Source organism: Cervus canadensis, chromosome 20 (assembly GCF_019320065.1).
Source record: "Cervus canadensis isolate Bull #8, Minnesota chromosome 20, ASM1932006v1, whole genome shotgun sequence".
NCBI lineage: Eukaryota > Metazoa > Chordata > Mammalia > Artiodactyla > Cervidae > Cervus > Cervus canadensis.
In genome coordinates, this window is record NC_057405.1 from 7,778,883 (window position 1) to 7,787,705 (window position 8,823).

The window sequence follows — 8,823 nt, forward strand, 5'->3', positions numbered from 1 at the left end:
GAACAATAACAACATTATTACTTAAATCAAGAAAAGATAAAATAAACGTAAAAATAAAACATACAATTTAACAAATGAACTCATGGGAATGAAAAATATGTTCAATAAAGAGATAAGGGGAATTCCCTGGCAGGCCAGTGGTTAAGGCCTGGGTTTGATCCCTGTTTGGGAAATTAAAATCCCATAAGCCATGTCAAAATAAAATAAAGTAAAGAGATGAGGAAAAGAAAGAAAAATGATGATGGTGAGTGTTAGGTAATGGAACAGAGTGTTTTGTTGAACTGAACAAAAAGGGGAACTAACTACTATGCTAAATAATTCTGATCTTTGTGCAATCTGTAACATAAGAAACCAAAGCAATCCATAGGGTCAAACTTCATATGTACTTGACTTTTCAATCACCGTATTAGCATATTTTACATTTATGTGATAGAAACTTTGCATTTCTTTTCTCAAGGGATCTCTACATTTTTTCATTAAGTGAGAATTTATTATGAAAATTGAATTTCACTAGTCTCTTGTGAGCTGGACTTTGCATTTGCATCAGAGGAAAAGTTTTGAACACTAGGGTATTTTGGAATTCTTCTTACTTCTTTTCTGTATTTTGTTCTAGGCAATGCATGAGCCACTTTTTTTTTTTTTTTTTCAACTGCATCTTCATTTGAAATTTGTTAACATCAAAGCAAAAAATGTTCCCCCGGTGTTTATTGTCTCTGCAATCCAGTAACTCTCCATCACCTTAGCCAGTTAGAGAACATGGAGCATATGGTACCAAGAGCTACAGTGTACAGCTATGAGACACACTGTCAGATCTTTACACCTAAGTCCCTGTGAGTCGCTTCATTTTTGGACCTCTTGATACTTATTAATAATAAAGGGAAAGATTACTAGTTTTGTTCTTAAAAACTCAGCAATTTACTGAGCACTGCTCTCATTTGTATACAATTAATTGTCAAATCTGGTAACTGATATTATTGTGTTATAAGAAATTACATTTTATTTACATCAATTGGATACACAGATTATAGAAATTATATACACAGATTATATATATACATATATATTATATACACCGATTATATAGTTTCTCCAGGGAGACTGACCTTAAAGGCAAGTGGATTTGATTATAAGATCTCCACAGGACTCGGGTAAACAGAGACTTAAGTCTTGGAGGCACAAACAAATTCTTGCATACGCCAAACCCAGAGGAAAGGAGCAGCGACACCACGAAAGACTGAATCAAAATTACCTGCTACTGTTAGACGGTCTCCTTTGGGGGCATGGGTCAGGAGGGGCTCACTACAGAGACAGGGGCATTGGCAGCAGGAGCCCTGAAAGGACCCCTTTGGCATAATTCCTCTTGGAGGTTGCCAACAGTAGTGTTAGACGCTCAGTCTTGCCCAACTCGTTATGATCCTCTGGACTGCAGCACGCCAGGCTCCTGTGTCCATGGGATTCTCCAGGCAAGAACACTGGAATGGGTTGCCATTCTCTTCTCCAGGGGATCTTCCCAAGTCAAAGAGCGAACCCAGGTCTGCATTGCAGGCAGATTCTTTACCAAAGTAGCTACCAGGTTACCATTAACTCTACCTTAGAGCCCATAGACCCCAGGGCTCCATTTTGGTTCAGTCGCTCAGTCGTGTCTGACTCTCTGTGACCTCAAGGACTGCAGTATGCCAGGCCAACCTGTCCATCACCAACTCCCAGAGTTTACTCTAACTCATGTCCATTGAGTCAGTGATGCCATCCAACCATCTCATCCTCTGTCATCCCCTTCTCCTCGTGTATTCAATCTTACCCAGCATCAGGGTCTTTTCCAATGAGTCAGTTCTTTATATCAGGTGGCCAAAGTATCAGAGTTTCAGCTTCAGCATCAGCCCTTCCAATGAATATTCAGGACTGATTTCCTTTAGGATGGACAGGTTGGATCTCCTTGCTGTCCAAGGGAGTCTTCTCAACACCACAGTTGTTCCTCAACACTTCCTCAACTTCCTTCCAACACTTCCAAAACTTCCTTCATTTCCTCAACACTTCTCAAGAGTCTTGTCCAACACCACAGTTCAAAAGCATCAATTCTTCAGGGCTCAGCTCTCTTTATAGTCCACATCACACAACCATAGATAACTACTGGCAAAACCAAAGCTTTGACTAGACAGAACTTTGCTGGCAAAGTAAACTCTCTCCTTTTTAATATTCTTTCCAGGTTGGTCATAACTTTTCTTCCAAGGAACAAGCATCTTTTAATTTCATGGCTGCAGTCACCATCTGCAGTGATTTTGGAGTCCAGAAAAATAAAGTCTGTTACTATTTCCACTGTTTCCCCATCTATTTTCCTTGAAGTGATAGAACCAGATGCCATGATCTTAGTTTCCTGAATGCTGAGTTTTAAGTTAGCTTTTTCACTTTCCTCTTTCACTTTCATCAAGAGGCTCTTTGGTTCTTTGGTTTCTACCATAAGGGTGGTGTCATCTGCACATCTGAGGTTATTGATATTTCTCCAGGCTATGTTGATTCCAGCTTGTGCTTCTTCCAGCCCAGCGTTTCTCATGATGTACTCTGTATATAAATTAAATAAACAGGGTGACAATATACAGCCTTGACATACTCCTTTCCCTATTTAGAACCAGTCTGTTGTTTCATGTCCAGTTCTAACTGTTGCTTCCTGACCTGCATAAAGATTTCTCAAAAGGCAGGTCAGGTGGTCTGGTATTCCCATCTCTTTCAGAATTTTCCACAGTTTGCTGTGATCCACACAGTCAAAGGCTTTGGCATAGTCAATAAAACAGATATTTTTCTGGAAATTTCCTGCTTTTCAAAGATCCAACAGATGTAGGCAATTTGATTTCTGGTTCTACTCCCTTTCTAAAGTCAGCTTGAACATCTGGAAGTTCACAGTTCACATACTGTTGAAGCCTGGCTTGGAGAATTTTGAGAGTTACTTTGCTAGTGTGTGAGATGAGTGCAAATGTGTGGTAGTTTGAGTATTCTTTGGCATTGCCTTTCTTTGGAGTTGGGAATGAAAACTGACCTTTCCCAGTCCTGTGGCCACTGCTAAGTTTTCCAAATTTGCTGGCATATTGAGTGCAGCACTTTCACAGCATCATCTTTTAGGCTTTGAAATAGCTCAACTGGAATTCCATCACTTCCACTAGCTTTTTTCGTAGTGATGCTTCCTAAGGCCAACTTGACTTCACATTCCAGGATGTCTGGCTCTAGATGAGTAATCACATCATCGTGATTATCTGGGTTGTGAAGCTCTTTTTTGTATAGTTTTTCTGTGTATTCTTGCCAACTCTTCTTAACATCTTCTGCTACTATTAGGTCCATATCATTTCTGTCCTTTATTGTGCTCATCTTTGCATGAAATGTTCCCTTGGTATCTCTAATTTCTTGAAGAGATCTCTAGTCTTTCCCATTCTATTGCCTCAAGGCCAAAGAACAAACAGGGAGGGAGCACAACTCCACCCATCAGCAGATAATGGGATTAAAGCTTTACTGAGCAAGATTCTGCTCATCATATCAAGAACCAGTTTTTCCCACTGCCAGTACCTCCCACCAGGAAGCTGAAACAGCCTCTGAGCCTCCTCCATCTGAGGGCAGACAAAAAGCCAAGAAGACCCACAACCCCAGGGCACCTAGATCAAAAACCTCATTACAGAAAGTTAATCATAATGAAAAACAGAAAGTTATGTTCCAAGTCCAAATAGAAAAAGCTTTGGTTTTTCCAGAATGTGAGAGCTGGAGTATAAAGAAGGCTGTGCACTGAAGAATTAATGCTTCTGAAGTGTGGTATTGGAGACTTTATTTTGGGGGGCTCCAAAATCACTGCAGACGGTGACTACAGTCATGAAATTAAAAAAATGCTTACTCCTTGGAAGGAAAGCTATGACCAACCTAGACAGAATATTAAAAAGCAGAGACATTATTTTGCCAACAAAGGTCTGTCTAGTCAAAGTTATGGTTTTTCCAGTAGTCACCTATGGATGTAAGAGTTGGACTATAAACAAAGCAGAGAGCCGAAGAATTGATGCTTTTGAACTGTGGTGTTGGAGAAGACTCTTGAGAATCCCTTGGACTGCAAGGAGATCTAACCAGTCCATCCTAAAGGAGATCAGTCCTGGGTGTTCATTGGAAGGACTGATGCTGAAGCTGAAACTCCAGTACTTTGGCTACCTCATGCGAAGAGCTGACTCATTTGAAAAAACCCTGATGCTGGGAAAGATTGAGGGCACGAAGAGAAGGGGATGACAGAGGATGAGATGGTTGACTGGCATCACTGATTCAGTTTGAGTAAGCTCCAGGAGCTGGTGATGGATGGGGAAGCCTGGTTTATAGCAGTCCATAGGGTCACAAAGAGTTGAACTTGACTGAGAGACTGAACTGAACTGAAAGGATTACAGAAGGCTCTTGAGAGTCCCTTGGACTGTAAGGAGATCAAACCAGTGAATCCTAAAGTCAACTGTGAACATTCATTGGAAGGACTGATGCTGAAGCTGAAGCTCCAATACTTTGGCCATCTGATGTGAAGAGACAACTCACTGGAAAAGACCTTTATGCTGGGAAAGTTTGAAGGTGGGAGGAGAAGGGGATGACAGAAAACGAGATGACAGAAGACAGACTCAATGAACATTAGTTTAAAGAAACTTTGGAAGATGGTGAAGGACAGGGAAAGCTAGTGTGCTGCAGTCCATGGGGTCGCAAAGAGTTGGACATGACTAAGTGACTGAACAACAACAATATTCCAGATGAAAATGAAAACCCCATAGAAACAACCAAATGAAGTGGAGATAGGAAACCTTCCAGAAAAAAATAAAAGAACATCAGAATAATGATAGTGAAGATGATCCAGGATCTTGGGGAAAACAATGGAGAAGATGCAAGAAATGTTTACTAAAGCCCTAGAAGAACTAAAGAACACATAAACAGAGATGAATAATACACTAGAAGGAATCAATAGCAGAATAACTGAGGCAGAATGGATAAATGACCTGAAGGATATGATGGTAGAAATTGCTGCCACAGAACAGGATATAGAAAAAAGGATGGGAAAAAAAAAAGACAATCTAAGAGACCTATGGGACAACATTAAATACACCAACATTGACATTATAGGGATCCCAGAAGGAAAGGAGAGAAAGGACCTGAGAAAATATTTGAAGAGATAATAGCCAAAATCTTCCCTAACAGGGAAAAGGGAAATAGTCAACCATGTCCAGGAAGCACAGAGTACCAGGCAGGATAAACTCAAAGAGTAACAGACTGAGACACACAGTAATCAAACTGACAAAAATGAAAGACAAAGATAAAATATTAAAAGCAACAGGGAGAAAACTTTAAATAACATACAAGGGAACTCCCATCAAGTTATCAGCTGATTTTTCAATGGAAACTCTGTAAATCAGAAGAGAATGGCATGATTTACTTACAGTGATAAAAGGGAAGGGCCTACAACTAAGAATGGTCTACCCAGCAAGACTCTCATTCAGATTTGATGGAGAAATCAAAATCTTTCCAGACGAGCAAAAGCTAAGAGAACGCAGCACCAACAAACCAGTTTTTCAACAAATGTTAGAGGAATTTCTTTAGGTAGGAAACACAAGAAAAGGAAAAGACCTACACAATATAAACCCAAAGCAATTAAGAAAACAGTAATAGGATCATACATATGGATAATTACTTTAAATGTAAATGGATTAAATTCACCAAACAAGACACAGACTGGTGGTCAGATAAAAACATGTACAGGTATGCACTTCCACTTACCACATCACTCTGCTTAACACACCCCCCCACCAACTGTATGCAATTATTTTATATTGTTAGCTTAATCATGTTCCCATTATGGCTTGCAACTGTAATTTCTATTCTTTGTCTGGCTACTGACTGTGAAAACTGATAAACATCTTTTACTAGTGTGATTATGTAGCTGCTGCTGCTAAGTCACTTCAGTTGTGTGCGACTCTGTGTGACCCCACACAGCAGCCCACCAGGCTCCCCCGTCCGGGGGATTCTCCAGGCAAGAACACTGGAGTGGGTTGCCATTTCCTTCTCCCTTGTATGAAAGTGAAAAGTGAAACTGAAGTCACTCAGTTGTGTCTGACTCTTTGTGACCCCATGGACTGCAGACTACCAGGCTCCTCCGGCCATGGGATTTTCCAGGCAAGAGTACTGGAGTGGGGTGCCATCACCTTCTCCGGATTATGTAGCTATTACTCATTTAATACCATTGTATCATGATAGGGAAACCAAGAAATGAGAGAGTTCTATACCACTGAAACTACCACTTAACAGAAAAATCTGTAATCACTTCTTAAAACTCAGATTCATATCAAAGTTATTTTGGAATTTTTTGAAAATTACAAATGACCAGGTATTGCTGTTTTTCTCCAAAACTCCAGACATGTTTCTAGTGAGCAGTCATGTTTAAAAACAAGTAGACTATATAATGATCTTTTATCTAGTTTGCAGCACTTTTCTATTTTATATTCAGTGCTCCCATTTAATTGAGTTTGTTTTCCCAATATCTCCATCACTTCTTTTTCTTTGTTGATGTTCTTTCCTCAAGCATAGTAGAAAAACCATTGTATACATATATATAAATATTATATATAAAATATGTATTTTAGAAAACTTATGAACTCTTGCCTAAGGAAAAAATTGATGACATTTTGATTCAATTTGTTTGACTTAGTATGAATAGAATGCTAGACCTGTAATTAAAAAAAACAGATATGCAACATGCAACAAAGATTTACTGTATAAAACAGGGACTTTTAGTCAGTATCTTGTAATAATCTATAATTTAAAATAATCTGAAAAATAAGATATGTGTATAACTGAATCACCATGCTGTGCACCTGAAATATTGTAAGTCAACTATACTTCAATAAAACATATATATTTAAAAAAAAGAAATATTCCATTGTACATAATATAAAAAGCACCAAAAGGATATTCAGTCTACTTTTAGTAACAATCTATTAGAAAATAAATGCCAATCAGTTCTTTGCTTGAACATTTCTGTAACCCTGAAAATACTACTAAACAAATCATGCCATTTAAATTCCAAAATACCTATTAAAAAATCTATATATCTTAAATATATAATGTAGTTTGTTGTAAGAAAATGGGTCTCAAACATACTACATAAATTTGAAGTAGAAAATCCATGTGTACATATCAAAAGAAAGATATATTTAATAGTTGAGGAATATCATCCATACCTATTTAAAATACATTTTACTTCATACTGTAATGGTAAAACAGTTGCTTATAATTTAAAATATTTATGGAATTAGGTAGAAAAATAATTTGCCTTCAAAATTAATCTAATTCAAGAAACATTAAGAATCTACAATTGAAAAGAGTATAATATTAAAATAGCTTAAAGAAATACTCTAAATATTCGTAGCTAATTCTCTAGTATTCTCTTCTCTTTGAAACTAATACACTTTGACAGAAGTGCAATATTAAAACTGAAGGTATTGTAAAAAGACTCAGAAATGACCTTTCTTAAGGATTTAGAAAAGATGTCAGAAATATTTTATACAATGAATTATACAAAAATTATTAGTAACAATTATTGCCAACAATATAATTCCTACTATTTCTATCATTGATATTAATAGTATGACTGTGTGAGGAAATACATGTCTAATGTTGAGTCAGCTGAATAGTTATTATTCCATCAACAGAATTCAATTACTCAAAATCAGTCCATCACTGAGAAATAGTCTCTGTTGAAGTTAAAACCCTTTGAGCTGATATTTGGTCTCAATAATGTATGCACACAAAGACAGAGAAATACACACACATAGAAATACAAATATATACTAACTTAACCAAAAGTAGTATATGTGTATATATGTGTGTGTGTGTGTGTGTAAATATATTTCATTTATATTATTTTATTAAGTTTGGCATATCAAAGTAGCTCACAACCAAGGAAGATCCATAACTAACATAACAAATTAGGGGTGATTTCCCTCAAACCCCACATATATTGGTTGCAGTGAAAAAACAAGAAATATTAACCCAATCTGTTCATTTCCAAATGTCATTGTATAAAATATTGTTTTTAATCTGCTTGTGAGAGACTCTACCTTTCTTTTGCAGCTCCCTCAGGGAACTTATTGTTATTTTTTGTATTATTTCTTCTAACCACCACTTTAAGTATGATGGTTATCCATGATGATTACATTCTTTACTTTAAAGAAAATATTAGTACAAGTTAAATTCAACAGTAGACATACATACAAACACATACACACACACACTTCCCATCAGAAAGCTAAAGTATGTGATATATGCATGGTATGATTTTTTCAACCTCCTATTCATTGTTCTCCAAATCTTGCCTTGAATAGTCTTGGGCAGACAAATGACTGTTTTACACATAAGGGAGCTAAAAATGAAATCCAGGTATGGTACAACTTGATGAATACAGATATTGAAGACCTGAAGTTTATAAACTCAGAAATTCCTTCATCAAGAAAAACAATTCAAGACACGTGCACCCCAATGTTCATCACAGCACTGTTTATAATAGCCAGGACATAGAAGCAACCTAGATACCCATCAGCAGACGAATGGATAAGGAAGCTGTGGTACATATACACCATGGAATATTACTCAGCCATTAAAAAGAATTCATTTGAATCAGTTCTAATGAGATGGATGAAACTGGAGCCCATTATACAGAGTGAAGTAAGCCAGAAAGATAAAGAACATTACAGCATACTAACACATATATATGGAATTTAGAAAGATGGTAATGATAACCCTATATGCAAAACAGAAAAAGAGACACAGATGTACAGAACA